The following is a 16,535-nucleotide window of genomic DNA, read 5'->3' as shown; positions in this document are numbered from 1 at the left end:
TGACAGTTGTATGTATGTCTGCCTTGCCACAGAGGACTTGACCCTGTGTTTTCCCATCATTTTTGTGTGGCAATGGACGGCAGGGGTAAGTGGCAACCGGAAACCAGCAACGGTGACCTCAGGGAACAGATGGATTTACTCATGTCCCTTTGTGAGTGGGCTTTGGAGGAAGACGCCTGTCCAGAGATGGCTCGCGATTAGATCAGTTGGGAAGTTTCAGTTCTTCTTCCTTTCAGGTGCTCATTCCAAGCCTCTAAACCCCAAACCAGGGGTGCTACTGCTTCCTCAGAGAAACAATCACACGGCAAGACATTACGTTTCTTTCTAGAAAGACATTCATTGATACGTCTCTTATCCAAACTGTAGGCCACTCAGAAGGCTGGCTGATTGCAAAGAGGCTCGATTTCAAGGTGGGAGGAGTAAACAGGCCTCTTTTTTGGATGAATGCAGATGAAGTTGCAATTTGCCGTTTTTCAATCAACAACATCAGGCCACATCAGCAAAGGTCACCCACTAACCATGTTTTATAAGAGAAATCTGAGCTCCCTTCATATTCCAGTCCTCAAGGGCAGTTTTCTGCCTTTTCCTGCCATGCCCTTCAATTATAGGATGATCTCAGATGAATCTGGATTGGGCTTTAGTTTTGCTTTTGGTTACACATAAAATAATTGTTTTCGAAACAATACCCTTGTGATTAGAAACCACTGCAGCTAAAAATATTTAAATCAGGAAGCATCCCAAATAAAGGACTTGGCAAAACACATCAGATAGGACAAAAATTTTGCTGCGGAATGTAAAATAAATATCAAAAGACTAAACTACACATAAGGCACCACGAAGCATCGGAGTTTTGATGGGTACCATTTGCCCGAGATGTTTATACATCTCCGTGAAATTGCAGCTAATCATATAAATTCTTTGTTTCAGCTTGAAATCTGTTCCGGTTGACACCTTCACTTCTGTGTTGACTATTTTTCTCCCATCTTCTGATCTCCTTCTGCCTCTTTTTTTTAAAAGAATAAATTATTGGCAGAGCATGGGCTTGTGAAGCAGGGATTTGATTCTATTTAACTCTTTTTTTCCCCTTTTCCTCATTTTCTTATGTTTGTTTCCAGCAACTCTCAGGCTTAAGCTCCAGATGCATCTCAGATTCTCTCAATAAATCCTTCTTATTTTAATTTTTACCTGTTACACTGATTTTCTCCCTTCTTCTTCCTTCTTTTCTTCCCTTTCTCTTTCTTATTTCCGTAACAGGACTTTCTCTGTTTTATAGGGTAGTTATAAGCTATATACTCGCAGGTATTGTGGATGGATTGTCCTGCTTGGGGGGCTGAGGCGTCACAACTACATGTCATGACATCAATTTCCCCTCTTGGAAGAGAAAGGCTTACACTGAAATGAGGACTGTTCTTCCTCCTTTTGTCACTGCTTTCCCTGACCAGTTGACCAAATTCAAGTTGGGCAAAAGGAAGGGTGAATAACGGTCACGAATATTGTCCTCTCCCTTCCCCCAACAGGGAAGCTGTACCCAGAGATTGTGAAGTTTGTGGATAGACAAATGTGATCCATGAGAGTGATGGGAGTTTCTGTGCTTCTATGGTCTGAACGTTTGTGTCTCCCCCAAATTCATATGTTGAAATCGTCACCTCCAAGGTGATGGTATTAGGAGTCAGGGCCTTTACGGGGTGATTAGATCATGAGGGTGGAGCCCTCATGATTGGGATCAGTGCCCTTGTAAGAAGAGGCCCCAGAGAGCTAGCTTGTCCCTTTGGCCGTGTGAGGGCACAGAGTGGCTGTGAAAGAGGAAGAATGCCCTCACCAGAACCGATCTGCCAGCATTTTGACCTTGGACTCCCCAGCCTCCAGAGTGTGAGAAATAAATTTCTATTGTTTATAAGCCACCCAGGTAATGGTATTTTTGTATAGCAGCCTGAACAGACTGAGACAGATAGAGAGTAGTGTTTTGGAGACATGAAGGGCAGGAGCAGGATGATGCTAATGTAGAAGAGAGGGTTTGTCTCACTCATTCCTTCCCTTCAGCATCTGTGTCCCTAGAAGGGAAAAGAGTCAGGTGCAACTGTAGGCACCAGGCAGAGCCGCCCTTCCTCACCGCCCTCTGACTCGCCACTTCCTTGGATCATCCGTGTCGGTGTTAACTAGGCGTGATCCCAAGGTTGAGAGCTAGGGATTTTTACTTCCCTACGGATCTTGGAGTAGCATCATTTTAGAATATTTTCCCTTCTGCAACATTTCAATTTATTTGACACCCTCCCCCCATTAACATCCCCAATGTTAAAACAACAGGGCATCAATTTCCATCCAGAACTTACTAACTTCCTGCTTCCTGTGATTTCAAATTGCATTTTTTTCTGATTGCTCAGCCCACAATGATCTTTCCATTTCAAACTCCCCCACGTGATACTCTGTTTCCATGAGGGTGGGCACTGCACCGTGCTCTCTTTGAATCCCCAGCATGTAGCAGAAGACATGCCACATGGCTGGAACTCAAGAAACACCTTCCAGCAGTCACCATGTATTGATGGTGCGTTTAATTTTTTTCATTTAAATATGCTTTGCTTTCCAACTGGATTGTAGCTGTTGGAGGGCACTGCACACCCACCACTGCAGAGTGTGCTGTTCTTTTTGCATGAAGTAGGTGCTCATTAGAGACTTGTTTTGATGATGATGATTAAACTCCACAAATATTTTGTTGAATCCTTTCTCTGTGCCAGAAAGTGTAGTGGGTACATAGGATGAAAACATTCAAAAAAAAAAAAAAAAGAAAGAAAGAAAGAAAGAAAAGAACCCTGCCCTCTAGGAAGTCGTAATAGACATGATAATAATAACATATCCCTGGGGTCTGGCAGAGAGATGCACCTTATTCGAATAGCTGTTGATTTAATCATCATTATGTAGCCCCGATTTAAGAAGTACCTGGGCTTTGTCATCCGATCACCTGACATGATTAATGCAAGGCAGGGATTGAATTAATTACCTTTGAAGTGTCCTGAGTTTTTTAGCTTTTTTAGTCAGTGAATTGCATGTATTGCTTCTCATTTAATAACTTTCCCAAAGAAAATTCGAAACAACCATCTGCACAGGCTCTGTGCTGGGCACTGGGCAGAGAGAGAGAGGATGTAGTGGATAAAATACGAGGTCTCAGGGACTCACAACTGGGACTCACACCAACACTGCTTACCCCTCCCGTGAGGCCGATCTGCTAAGCGCAAGACAGAGTAAAAACCAAGTGTTACTGGAATGATTAATTTTGACTGCAGTGATTCTGGCAGACTTCACAAACAAATTGACATTTGAGTTGGACCTTGATACTGGATTTTGACAAGCAGAGACTGAAGGAAAGACCAACTCAGACAGGTGAAACAGGATAAACAAAGGCATGGAAGTCTGCAAGTTTCTGCCCTTAGTACGAAGTGGAGGCCTGATATTTGGGTGTGGTTGGAATACAGATTTTTCAAGGGCTGTGAATGACCGCAGGCAGGGGTTGCCTTGGCATTTTCAAGGTCAAATTAGGCCTTTGGCCAAGTTTTGTTTGGCTCAGCACAAGGTTTTAAATGTTTTGATTGGCTGCCAACATTTAAAAATCAGGAGATTTCACAGACACGTTCAGATTTCGGGCTTCTCTTAAAAACAATCTAGCAATACTGTGCCTGCATTTCCTCTAAGTGACAAGTGGCTGGAATTGAGTAAGGGCTGTTCTTTGTGAACAGGCAAGTGGAGTTCTTCAGCTTGTCACCAGCCCTGGCTAACGGGCCACCATCAAATGGCACGGACAGGTATTTGAGTTTGTACCCTCTGACCCAAAAGCTTTACTGACTGCTGCATGCTGGGAGAGCTGGTGTCTGTTTCAGGGAACTTGATACAGTGGGTGACTTACACACACATCTGGATGGCTCTTGGGAGTTGGCAGACTCTTCAAGGAAGGAAACGTGTCAGGAGGTCATCCCAGATGCTGTTCTGAGGAATCTTGTTTGTCTAATGAGATCCTAAGGTGGCACACCTGGTGCATTTTGAAAGGCGGGGGTGGGGGGGATAATGACCCTCACGGTTGAAAAGATCTCTTTCCATGGCAACCCACAGTGCTTTCGTCAATCTGAGAGCTTGTTAGCCTCCCTTCTCTGGTTTCTCTTTCCCTGATAAGTGAGTTTTCTTTTCTTCTGGAATGCAGGCTGGCAGCGTGCCAACAAGAACTGGAATTCATTTTCGGAACAAAGGAGGACACATAGGTATGTTTTTCTCTTTTCATTTCCTTTGTTCAGTGGTTATGCCAATCAGGTGTTCGTACTTCTTGGACCTTCATGAACTAACTCTTCGTTTCCCTTTTTCTCATGGAAAAGTGCACTTTGGGTGTACTGGTGCCCATGGATTTGTGCTGGACTTTGTACGCAAAGTCATATGAGCGCCCCCAAATGCAAACACAGGGTGATACACACACAAAATGCAGGTGTTTGGCAGACCTGTGTGCTCTTGCTCGTGCACAGACATGCTGAGCCTGATGCCCAGTAAGAGTGAGGTTCCTGACAAAACCTTCTTTTTAGAAGGATAAAATTGAAGGTTACTGAGTCGACGAACTAATCTATCTAATTAGATGCCTCTGAGCAAAATGCATAAAATTTGCATGAATTATCTTAACAGGCAAAGAATAGGACACAGGAAGGAAAATCTCCAGGAAATTTGCATTTTGATGGGGGAGGGGGAGGCTTGGGGACTAAAATCCAGAAGGTCCTTTCTGCTTTTATGTTTTGGAACTACACTCAGGAGGACCTAACCTGTGCTGCCTGTTGTCAGCAAAGACGGCTCTTGTATCCTTGGCTTTGCGAACAGTTCCTCCAAGTCTTGTCGGCGGACTGCCTGCCGGGGAAGGAGCCAGCAGGCGGCGGAAGCTCCATTAAGGCAGTGCCCGAGGACGGGGATGATCAGTTTCAGTCCTGGCCTCTCCCTGGCTGGAGGGACAGTTCCCTCTTGGCCTCTAGGTGGCACTGTTGTATCTATTGTAAGAAGCACTTCACTTTGTAGCTACATCCCTGCTATTGAAGCTGGACGGGGGGGGGGGGGGGGGGGGGGCGGAAAGAGAGAATAAAATACAGCTCCCTCTTCCTGCTGACCCCCGCCGCCCTCCCCCTAACGTCACAACCCTTTCCACCTAGGCACAGGTGCTCCATGCAGCCCAAAGGACATTATATCCTGTTTAACCTCACATGATTTATTTAAAATCAGTGGTTCTTTTAGTTCCTTTGCTCTGTGTGCACATATTAAGCTCAGGGATAATTCATTTGAGAGCTAAACTACCCAAGACAACACTCGCCTCTCTCCATTTTACTCCCCCCCACCCCATCCCTCTCAGTTCTCATATTCACAGGGTGATGGGAGCGCTGTTGGAAGGAGGGCCGTGGTAGGGCATGTTCCTTGGACCCTGAAGGCACGGCTTAGTAGGGCAAGTCAGGGCTGAAAGGAGCAGATTGGCAGTGCTGTAACAGGGAAGATGGCAACCTGACCGAAACGCGGCAGGGACAGTGAGAAGAAAGCCGTGAGTTCCACTCCCATTCCATTCTTTCCGGCCACCTAGAAAACCTGTCTCCTCCTGGGCTGATAGGTTTGGGCCAAGTGTGAGAATCACATTCTGATGTCTAATTAGAGGTAGTGAGGTGGAGATGGAGAAGGAAGAGCTCACTCATTAAGATTGCCTCAGTTTCCCCGGTGCTGAGACGGGAAATCTTACTGACCCATTAGGCAAAGACTTGAGGATAATCGAAAAGGTATTTGCAAAAAATATGGTAGGCGTTCGGGAGATGGGGACTAATTCTCACAACATCATAGCATACACAGTCTGTCCTCGGTATCCAAGGATTTCGCGTCCGCGGATTTCGAATCCGCGAATATGGGGGACCGACAGTATCCACGGTACTTCACCATTTTACATAAGGGACTTGAGCATCCGAGGGTTTTGGTATGAGCGGGGGTGGGGGTGGGGTCCCGAAACCAATGCCCTACGGATACCGAGGGGTGACGGCAGTGAACAAGAGGGAAAGATACTGGGAAAATAGATAACATTTGGCGGCACTACTATGTTTGCAAAGACGTTTTTCTCTCTGATGTTAATCATCCCCTTCCCTCCACACAGTGATGTTATCCCTACCTCACCTGGGAGGATCCTGGGTCCATTCAGTGACTTGCTCAGATTCACAGAGTTAAGGAACAGAGCCAGTTCTTAAAACCGGTATCTGCCTCCAAGTTCTACTCTCCCTGCATAGTTGTTTTATTTTTATCCTGAACAGATTCTTCAGTTGGGAAGCAATATTCAAGTCTAGCCATCAACATTTGCCTTACTTGCCACCCAAGAATCAAATCAAGATATCCTTAGGGCAAAGTAATAAAAGAAGAACCAGTTTTCTTTTGTTTTTGTTTTTGTTTTTTTAATGAAAATTCTGACTTTATTTTGACCTGAGAAGCAATAACCTTAGGGTGTACTCTTTGTTCGCTTTCAATTTTGCTGTAGTTGTTTTTTGTTTGTTTGTTTTTGTTTTGTTTTGAATTTTAGTTTATAATTTTATCTATTTGAGTCTTAATGGTACCTTCTGTAAAATAAGTTGAATAAACTTTATCTGGGCCTTGGGAATCAAGGGAAAATAATGTTTTATGAGTCACTCAGGGGTCTTTGAATGAAAGATTCAAGACAAGCATTAGTTTTTATCATTGTTTTAATAGCAATTTATTAAGCCCAAACCTTAGGGAATTATGGAAGAATATATGATTTCCTCTGCCTGATTACATCTTTGAGTTTTGTAAAAGTTTATAATGGATGAAATAGTACTTAACAGCTTCATAAACCAAACTGTTACGCACATTTAAATGGTCTTCACTCTTATTATCTTAACTAATGAATTTTGCCAGGCATCTCTGTTATAGCTGCATGATTTATAAAGATTATATTTACTTTTTCTCCTTATAAGAACCTAATGAGACCAAACTGGTCGCACGTAATCAGCCACTGGCCTTTTCATCTCTTCGGGTTTTATTTACGAAAGCTTATTAGAGCAAACGTACTGAGTAATATGCAGCGATAGCTAGGTTTTGCCCAGTGATCCCAAACAGCCAACACAGAATGTAGATAATGAAATGACAGGCTGATTAAAATGCAAGGAGAAAAGTAAATGCGCTCAGGGCCCATTTCGAAAATCCTTACCTAGGCAGAACACCCATTAACATGTTTTCAACCTAAGAACGTCTTTTTGTACAGAGACCCGGAATGATACTGTAACACATGTCTCAGAAAATGAGGGCTGAGCTCTTTGTTTTCCGCTAGTGCAGGACTGGGTTAAAGTACGATGCACAAGTGGTTGTACGGAATGGTGAGTGCTGTGGCATCAAAGATTGGATGACCCCTAATTCATGACGAGAAACCATAGGACGTAGTCCGCAGGGCTTAAATTCAACAACAGCTGAAATAAATAATAATTTGGACTAACATGGGTATTTTCCTCCTAGAATCTCTTTATTAGAGCCAACATCTAATACAACCTGGATCGATATGACCCAAGTTAGAATTTATCACATGTCAATCCTCTCTCAAAGACATTAGCAAAGCACGTGATGACAGGGCTGGACCAAGCACTCACCACCATCATTGGTGTATCATGACTCTACACAATCTTTTGTTGTCTTTCATCCAGAGCATCTTCTTTTTTTCCCTGTTGTGATGTTCCTTTTATTTTTTTTAAGATTTTTTTTTTTTTTTTTTTTTTTTTTTTTTTTGCTGTGGACCATTTTTAAAGCCTTTATTGAATTTGTTACAATATTGCTTCTGTTTTATGTTTTGGTTCTTTGGCTGAGAGGCATGTGGGATTCTAGCTCCCTGACCAGGGATCGAACCCACACCTCCTGCATTGGAAGGCAAAGTCTTAACCCCTGGGCCTCCAGGGAAGTCCTGATGTTCCTTTCATTTTACTGAAACAAAGACTCGCTACACTCTCAGCAGAGCATTGAACTGACATTTTCCTAACCTGACTTCAAAGGCCCTTAGGGATGAGGGACAGCTTAATTGTTTTCCCAGATGTCAACCTTAAATGTTTCCAGTCCTCTGTAATGTTCTAGTCTGTCATGATTGGCCATTCATAAAACTTTCTGAAATTGTTTGAAACCATTTATACATTTGTTTCCTTTCTGTACCACCTGTTGGTGTAATGCATTTGGTAAGTAACAGCTTCCTCTATAAAGTTTCAAAGGGTGTCCCCTTGTACTAGTATTTTGAGATCTGTTTTCACCTTCTTCACATTATTGAAGATTTTATAGTTTAAGACAATGTTCCCTTTCTAGTCTTCATGTTTCTAGGCCACTGATATCCTAAGACCTTGGACCACCAGTTGGTTTGTGAAATATTCTCTTCAGGCTATCCCACTAGGAGAGCAACATTTGGGTTATTTATTGACTTATTCAGGCCTTTGCTCTGCAACTTTGTTTCCTTCACCTAGACTATACTGCATTCATCTAGAATGACCTAAATTAAAGGGTGAAAGCAGTTATGGAATCAGAGAATGTTAGAGGTCACCCTTATTGTAGGATGAAGAAAGTCAGGCTTAAAGAAATAGGTGACTTGCCCAAGGTCAGACTATTAAAGAGAGAATTAAAGAGAGACCTGGATTAGAACTGGACTCTCAGGCTGATATTCTTTCCAAGGTCTTGCTTAAGGTCAAATGGACAACTGTTTTTTGTTTGTTTGTTTTTTGTTTGTTTTTGGTTGCTATTGTTATCCAAATGTGGTCAAAAGTTCATGGTCAAAAAGTATCAAGGGTGAAATTGTAAAGTAGGCTATCCCTGTCTTCAGTGATTCTCTGTCCCCTACATGCCTCCCATTCTGGTGAAGGTGTTCCTGGTCGTGCTTGCCGAACACCCAGGGTCCTGGTGCCGCTCCTGTCTCCCACCCACACCCATCAATGTGACCTGTAAGGGGTGTGTTTCTTGCTGCCCCTTCTGACCTTTTTCTGCTGCCTTCCATCAACCTGCTACGTGGCCCCCGCGTCGAGATTTCCTAGTCTGGTACCATATGGTGGTCTTGGGACCCTGAGGATAACACTCTAATCGGATATACCACTTTCAGCTGAGATACTCAGGGCCCCAAATTCATGCTTTTTTCCCTGTCTTCCTCTTATTACAATGACACAAAGAGTGAATATTGTGTAAATAACAAGGTCCGACTGTATAGCACAGGGAACTATATTCAATATCCTGTGATAAGCCATAAAAGAATATTTAAAAAAAAGAATTTCTATATGTGTAAAACTGAGTCACTCTGCTGTAGAGCAGAGGTTGGCACAGCATTGTAAATCAACTATACTTCAATAAAATTAAAAAAAAAAAAGAGTGAATATTGTGGAGCTCTAGAAATCATGACCGCCCTATGGAGAAGATGCTTTTGCACAGAAGGGCCTTTCCACTGTCTATTGCTTTTAGGTGTTGGCTTGGGCTATAGCTGGTCCTATATATGATTCTGAACCCACCTTGTGCATAGAGGTTACAGCTCTGCCATTTTGATCCTCCTCCATCTTCAGGTCCTTTCCTCCCAGAGGAAGGCATGGAGGTTGAATAACCTTGGATGTGACTAGACATGGAACTCAGCCAGGAGCAGCGTGAGGGCACCTGGGAGAGGGTGCTTGAAGGCAAGAATGCTCAAGGGAGGGGCGTATGGAGAAGGGGGAGGAGTAAAGGACAAAGGAAAGTAGGTTTTCCTGTTCCCACGTTTTCATTGTTTTATTACATCTCGCCTCCCACAGTTTTGGTTCACTTTTCCTCATTTTGCTTTGTTTTACAGTTTTTAATCTCTTTCCTGAGTTTCTCCTGTTCTACTTCCTGCAGTGCCCTTGTAGGCACATTTCTTCTTGAACTGCTGAACAATTTTTCTCTGCTACATTGTCCCGGAGAAGTTTCCCCTGGTGAACTTTCTCCAGTTCTCCGCCTATTGGTTTTAGATATTCTTCACATTTGCCTGTGTTGTTTGGGATTCTGGATTTGAAGCAAACATTGACTCCTTTGCATTCTGAGTCTCGAAAGATGATATTTCAGAGCTTAGTGCCTTCACTCCTTCTATCTGAAGCGTCTGAACCTAAAAGAATTCCCCAAATTTGACACTCGACATTTATGAGCATCTTGTAATAGCAATGCTGGATGTTATCATGTGTCTATTACCTTGAAGACTGCAAAGTGTATCTGCAGGGCTTGCCTCACGGAGCTGCCCAATCTGCCTGCTGTGTAAAGGTTCCAGGTACCTGATGTTTCTACCCTCCTTATCATTGTAAACTCACGGGTAGAAATGCCACTAATTCCTCCTTTCCAAACTTTGCCCCCTTGTTGAAGAATGTTCTGCTCACAATGGGCACTCAATTTTCTAAATGGTAACTCTCAATCCTGAACTTAAATGTCCCCAGTACAGATGTACTGTAATTTAAGAAAACTCAATATATAAAAACTAGAATTTACAGAAAAATATATTATTTGTATTACAAAAGAATTTATCATAGGGCTTCCTCTAATAGCAAACTCCTGTAGTGGATTCAAGTTATCTTTTTTCTTAGAAGGCAGTTTAATTTATATGGAAAAAAATAGATGGGTTGACAGGGTCATATTGATTGCATAAAATCAAAACCTTTGCTTCTTTGTGACTAAGGGCTAGGTATCTCTTTTTTTTTTTTTTTTTTTTAAATAACAGAGGTCTTTAAAGTATTTGTTTATTTATTTATTTTGGCTGTGTTGGGTCTTCGTTTCTGTGCAAGGGCTTTCTCTAGTTGCGGCAAGCGGGGGCTGCTCTTCATCGCGGTGCGCGGGCCTCTCACTATCGCGGCCTCTCTTGTTGCGGAGCACAGGCTCCAGACGCGCAGGCTTAGTGGTTGTGGCTCATGGGCCCAGTTGCTCTGCGGCATGTGGGATCTTCCCAGACCAGGGCTCGAACCCGTGTCCCCTGCACTGGCCGGCAGATTCTCAACCACTGTGCCACCAGGGAAGCCCTAGCTATCTCTTTTGATCATATAGTTCTGTCATATACAGAGGTAACTATTTGTCATTACTATGAAGCACAAGTTCTCAATTTATGGAAATGGAAAGTATGTAAGGTTAAGGAGCACAGAGCGAAACAGCAGTGGTCTCCCGGGTTTCAGCCCAGAGATTAAGGTCTATCCTATCACAGGTAACTTGAAAGGGAATTGGACACACACACACAATATTCCCCCTTTCCCAGGTAGGAAGAGTGCACAGCACTGGCCTGCAACCCAGAATGACCCTGGCTTTGCTGGTGGACCTCCCCCAACCCTGCTCTGACCTGTCCTAAGCTCTGTGACGCTCAGTCTTTGCCCTCGTGGATAGCTTTCCCAGGGCGCAGGTCATACCCATGCTGCAGGACCGGGCGGGGAAGCGGACACAAACGTTCCCCAGCCGGCTCAGCTCTGCCACGGTGGAAACACTCCCTCACTGGCTCTCCTCTGATGGAAATAGTCCCGACCTCTCAGCCCTTTCTCTCTCTCTCTCACTCTTGAAAGCCAATTTCCTGCTTCAATCTTATTCTTATGAATAGAAACACGGAGCTTGCATGGAGAATGAGAAACTACTGTATCATAGGAAGCAATCACACAGAACACAAAAAGCCATTCAAAGTAATTAAACGACTCCCATCCCCTTTTCTATATTTCTTTTCAGCTCCGCGCTGACGGGCTGTTTATCTTTGCCATCACAACTGCGGCAGCCGCCGCAGCGGTGCCTCGGCTGATGCCGAGAGGCCAGAATTCAGACAAACACTTTCATTCTCGGCTGCCAAAGCGTTTTAGCTTCCGAAAAGCGAGGGAGGCGAACGCCATCACCCCGTAAGGAAATACATACATACATACATACATAAATAAAGGCCCGGGGGTGAGAGAAGCTTCTGGGTGATTTTCCACTTGTCGGAGGAAAGGGGGTGGGACCGGTCAGGATGGGGTGGGGGGCAGGGGAAGGATGGGGGAGCTCATTGTTTCCAGCCCCTGGAAGCTTTTGTTCTCTCCAGCTGGGGCAAGGAGGCTGCAGCTCCGGTCCCAGCCGTGCAGGAGCTTGCAGGCGATCTAAGGAGAGGGTGATATGTCCCCAGCAGGCTTTGCCTGGGGAGGCGACAGCGGGGCGGGAAGGTGGAAGCCGCTGGTTCTGACTGAGCAGGGCTGAGTTAACAGGGCTCCCCGTGTTACTTCCGGCATAGATGCCCTTTTCCAGGGCAGTTGCAGAGAGAGAGCTGAGAGGTTTGCCAGAGGGTTTAAACAAAAAAATTTCCCCCTTGTCCTGGTCCCAGCGGGTCTGTGGCTGCGGCTTCAGAGAGTAGGGTACCTTGGATAGCGTCACGGGGCTTAGAGTTGGAGAAAAAAGGAAAAGCTCAAAGTGGGTCAGTAGCCTGTGCTCTTCCATCAGCCCAACCTCACTAGTGCAGCTGGAATGTATTCGTTCGCCGGTGAGAATCAATGTTTCTTCAGAATACATGGTGCTGGGGCACTGGTGAGAGAGCCTGGGGAGGTTTGCCCAAGAAAGGGCTTCTGGGCTGTCAAGAAGTCGGTCACTCAGTCAATAGCACTTTTTAGGTGGGAACTGAGAGGTGTCACAAAGGATCCACATGAAAAAGCTCGTAACATCAGGATCTCCAAGGAGCAGGCTGGGCTGCTTTGGAACGTAACTCCCTTGTGTGGACTTTCACCTGCTCTTACCCCTTAGGACCAGCTCTGCTGCTACCCTTTTTGGGTTTTAAGAAACTTTGCATCTAACAGGCAGCCTCTCCCAGATTGAAAATTGTGCCGAAGATGGTCCATAAAAAGCCAAATCAAGCTACACGGACCATCTCAATTTTAAAGACTAAAGGACTTGCATTCCATTCCTCACTCCCCACTGCCCCATAGACTCACTGTAGTAGGTTTCGCTTCCTGGTTTCTGTCAATTTCATTGCAGGTCCAGAGGCCCTGGATCCACTTCTTCCCCAGTCTCACTGACCCTGCGCGTGGAGTTGCCTGTTTGGTTTAATTTGGGGAGCTGGCACCTTGCCCATTCCCCCCTGACAGACCTGCAGTATTCAGTGCTCATTTTGCATCTGTCATTATCTTTTGTATGCAAGGCAGTTTAACGTGCACTAAATGCAAATGGGCAATGTATACTCTGCGTTTTATTAACTCTCACTTGAGCCTGTTGTTGCCAGAGATGGCTCTGCCTTGCCAGGATTCATCAGCAAGACCCTCAGTACTTGGTTTCCTCTGCTTGCCCCTTCTCATTTCTGAAAGCTGCTTGTATCCAAGGTTTATTTTCTGCAGAGGCCACTGTGCCCTCCTCCTCTGGCTCGTGGAGTGATGGGTACGCCCACGCTTCAGATGGCAAAATCTTTCTGGGACATTGTACTTCAATCATGACCCAGATTTGGAGGCAGGGGTCAGAGGAGAGTGGAGAGAAAGGCTTCTTGTGCATCTGTCACCTACCTACAAGTGAATATTTCAGCAGATAGAGAACAATGAAAATATTTCCTGGTAGGTAAACACAAATATTGCTGCCTAGACAGGAACATTAAATCCTTTCCCCCCATTTAAACATTTTTAACAGGACGTAGTCTTGCAATAATTTCACTCTCTTTGCAAAAGTGTTCAATATGCTAAATGAAAATGGTCATTCAATTTATTCTCTCAGTAGGAATCCTTGTAAGGTACAAGGGAGGTGGGGCATTGCCTACTGAAAATTAAATTGAGTCTTTGGGCGCAATGGCAAAAGATCTTGGAATTCTTGACTGCCAGGGCAAGTACATTGACATTCGAAGGTCACCGGGGTTAATATGCCTCCTTAAATACTCACCTTACTCCTTAGGGTGGCTTCAAGTAATGCGACAGATTTTAATTCTGACTTTTGGGGGAGAATTGGAAGTAGTAAATCAACGGAAAATGCATTCTTATAATATTTTCTTGGAGACGTAGCCAGTGAATATTCCTGGTTTGAGGACAAGAGGGTATCCACAGTTGAATGTCAGACACAGGGCGGCGAGGACACATCGTGCTAGCAGAGTGTGTCTGTCAAGGTCCTGGAAGGTTGGAGTGGCTGTAATTGCTTCAAAGCTGTGGTTGTATTTGAGAGGGCAATCAGAACCCACAGCCATACAGCACAAAGGTCTACTACTTTATATATTTAAAATCATACTCCATCCTATCAACGTTGATTTCAGCAGGACTTCTGTGTGTGGAATTTAAAGTTCCCCTTTTTTGTTTCGTAATATATTATCCATGAGGATGTTGATAATTTGAGAATGTTCCAAATTATCCTTGGTGTAAGCTCAGGGATAAGGCTTAGCTCCTGTTTTGTGGTTACTGTAAGTCTCAGTTGCTTTATGATTTGTGGAAGTGGTTGACCCAGCAAGGGAAAGCCTTGTGCAAATTAAATAAGAGAATTAAAATTAAAAAAAGAATCAAACAAACCCTTGAGGGATTTGATTTCATAAGTTTGACGGTTACTTATTTTGTTTGTGTCAATGATGTTGTGAGGCAGGGCGGTTGAGTGAGGTTATTTTAGGTCCTTTGTACTCGAGTGACGTGTAGGCTGTTCAGTAATCATTTTTTAAAAAACTAAGTAATTTATTTATTTTTGGTTGCACTGGGTCTTCGTTGTTGGGTCTTCATTGCTGCCTGCAGGCTTTCTCTAGTTGAGGCGAGCTGGGTCCACTCTTCGTTGCGGTGTGAGGGCTTCTCATTGCGGTGGCTTCTCTTGTTGCAGAGCTCGGGCTCTAGAGCGCGGGCTCAGTAGTTGTGGCGCACGGGCTTAGTTGCTCTGGGGCATGTGGGATCTTCCCGGACCAGGGCTCGAACCCATGTCCCCTGCATTGTCAGGCAGATTCTCAACCACTGCGCCACCAGGGAAGTCTCAGTAATCATTCTTCAAAACAAAAATAATATTTCTTCTGAATAAAAAAAAAATCAGTGCTTGTTTAGAGTTTGACAGTTAGGATCTCCAGTTGCTGAGTGGACATGTGGAAGTCTGCATTATTAGAAATGGGGTCCTCGTTCAGAGATTTTATGATGGTGGGTGGTATTTTTCTGGGCTTTCCAGAGAAAGAGAATAAATGGAAGAGGGAGGGAGAGAGAGAGAGAGAGAGAGAGAGAGAAGTGAGATTTATTATAAAGAAATGCTCCATGTGATTATGGAGGCTGAGAAGTTCCAAGATCTGCAGTTGGCAAGCTGGAGACTTAAGAGAGCTTGTAGTACAGTTCCAATCTGAGTCCAAAGGCCTGAGAACCAGCAGAGTGGATGGTGTATATTCCATTCTGACCCCAAGTCCTGGGACAGGAGAAGACCTCTATCCCAGCTAGAAGACAGTCAGATAAGGAGAGAGAATTCTCTCTTACTCTGCCTTTTTGTTCTATTCAGCCCTTGGACAGATGGGGTGATGCCTACCCACCTAGGGTAGGCAATCTGCTTTACACAGTCTGCGGATTCAAATGTTCATCTCATCCAGAAACACCCTCACAGACGCCCAGAGTAATGTTTAATCAAATATCCGGGCACCCTGTGGCCCAGTCAAGATAACGCATTAAATGAACCATCATGAGGGTATTGTAGAGGCTTAGCTCCATGTGTCAGCTCTGCAGTGCCTACTAAAATCCCTGGAAAATAATTTCTTAAAGCTGTACCCTGCTTAGTGGGGTGATATGATCCCATAAATTGCAATCTTAAAAACACCCTAAAGAAAGAACTGTTTCAAAGAAACAGGATACACTTTCATCTGCTCTTGTTTTCCCAACTCATACCAGCTCTGCCTACATCTCAGACCATTTTTTATTAAAGATTCACATAATTTGGAGAAGGTTGAAACAGCGCCCAGGATTCAGGATAGTATATGATCTACTAATCCTTTCAGTGGGCAACTGGACTCTCCTTCAGTATACCTTTGGGAGATAAGTTTCTCATGGCAGCCGTTGCTGCTGGTCCAGAATTTAATTATCACATACTCTTGCATGAATAAGTGCAAATGCAGCTGTACCAGGCCAAGAATACAGCCTTCAGCCTGTGTCCAGGCTTAAAAATCACCAGCACCTTCAGAAGAGAAGGGCTCTTCATATCACTAGTGTTGCCATTTTGGAAATGTCAATAATTACTGAGTGTGTCCCATGGAAGGCTTTGCTTCTGGGATATGAAGTGAGAAAGATGACATTAGCTTTGTAGGCCCCCTTGTACAGCAGGCATCTGCTTTCTGCCATCGTGTTTATATCTCTTAGGAATATTTTAAACCCCTTTGGCAACTGAACACACTTTCCACTGACTGTGGGATATTAATGGGTTATATAAACAAAGAACCAGTGAAACTAATTGAAAACAGAAAAATTTAGTCAAACAGCCATTTAGAGTCCAGGGGAGGGGGTAGGGGAGGAAGTGGATAGCAGACAATAGGCAACACAATATCAGATAATCATTTTTTTTTTAATGTATTACCCCCAGTGAATTTATTGAATGTGTGAGCAGCTTGCCATGAAACCAAAGCAGCCAAGCTGAATGGTCAA

The 16,535-nt window shown here is 44.2% G+C and overlaps 1 long non-coding RNA gene across 1 annotated transcript in view; it reads left to right on the top strand.

Moving 5' to 3' along the window:
* LOC130706144 (uncharacterized) overlaps positions 1 to 16,535 on the top strand; it is a 108,721-nt gene that overhangs the window by 88,298 nt on the left and 3,888 nt on the right. Inside the window, exon 3 of the long non-coding RNA XR_009006550.1 lies at positions 4,187 to 4,244. This is a non-coding gene — a long non-coding RNA (uncharacterized LOC130706144). The remainder of the gene's footprint in view (positions 1 to 4,186; positions 4,245 to 16,535) is intronic.

The sequence above is a fragment of the Balaenoptera acutorostrata genome, chromosome 21 (assembly GCF_949987535.1).
Source record: "Balaenoptera acutorostrata chromosome 21, mBalAcu1.1, whole genome shotgun sequence".
Taxonomy (NCBI): domain Eukaryota; kingdom Metazoa; phylum Chordata; class Mammalia; order Artiodactyla; family Balaenopteridae; genus Balaenoptera; species Balaenoptera acutorostrata.
Note: the sequence above shows the minus strand (reverse complement) of the source record. Positions and strands in the feature narration are given on the sequence as shown.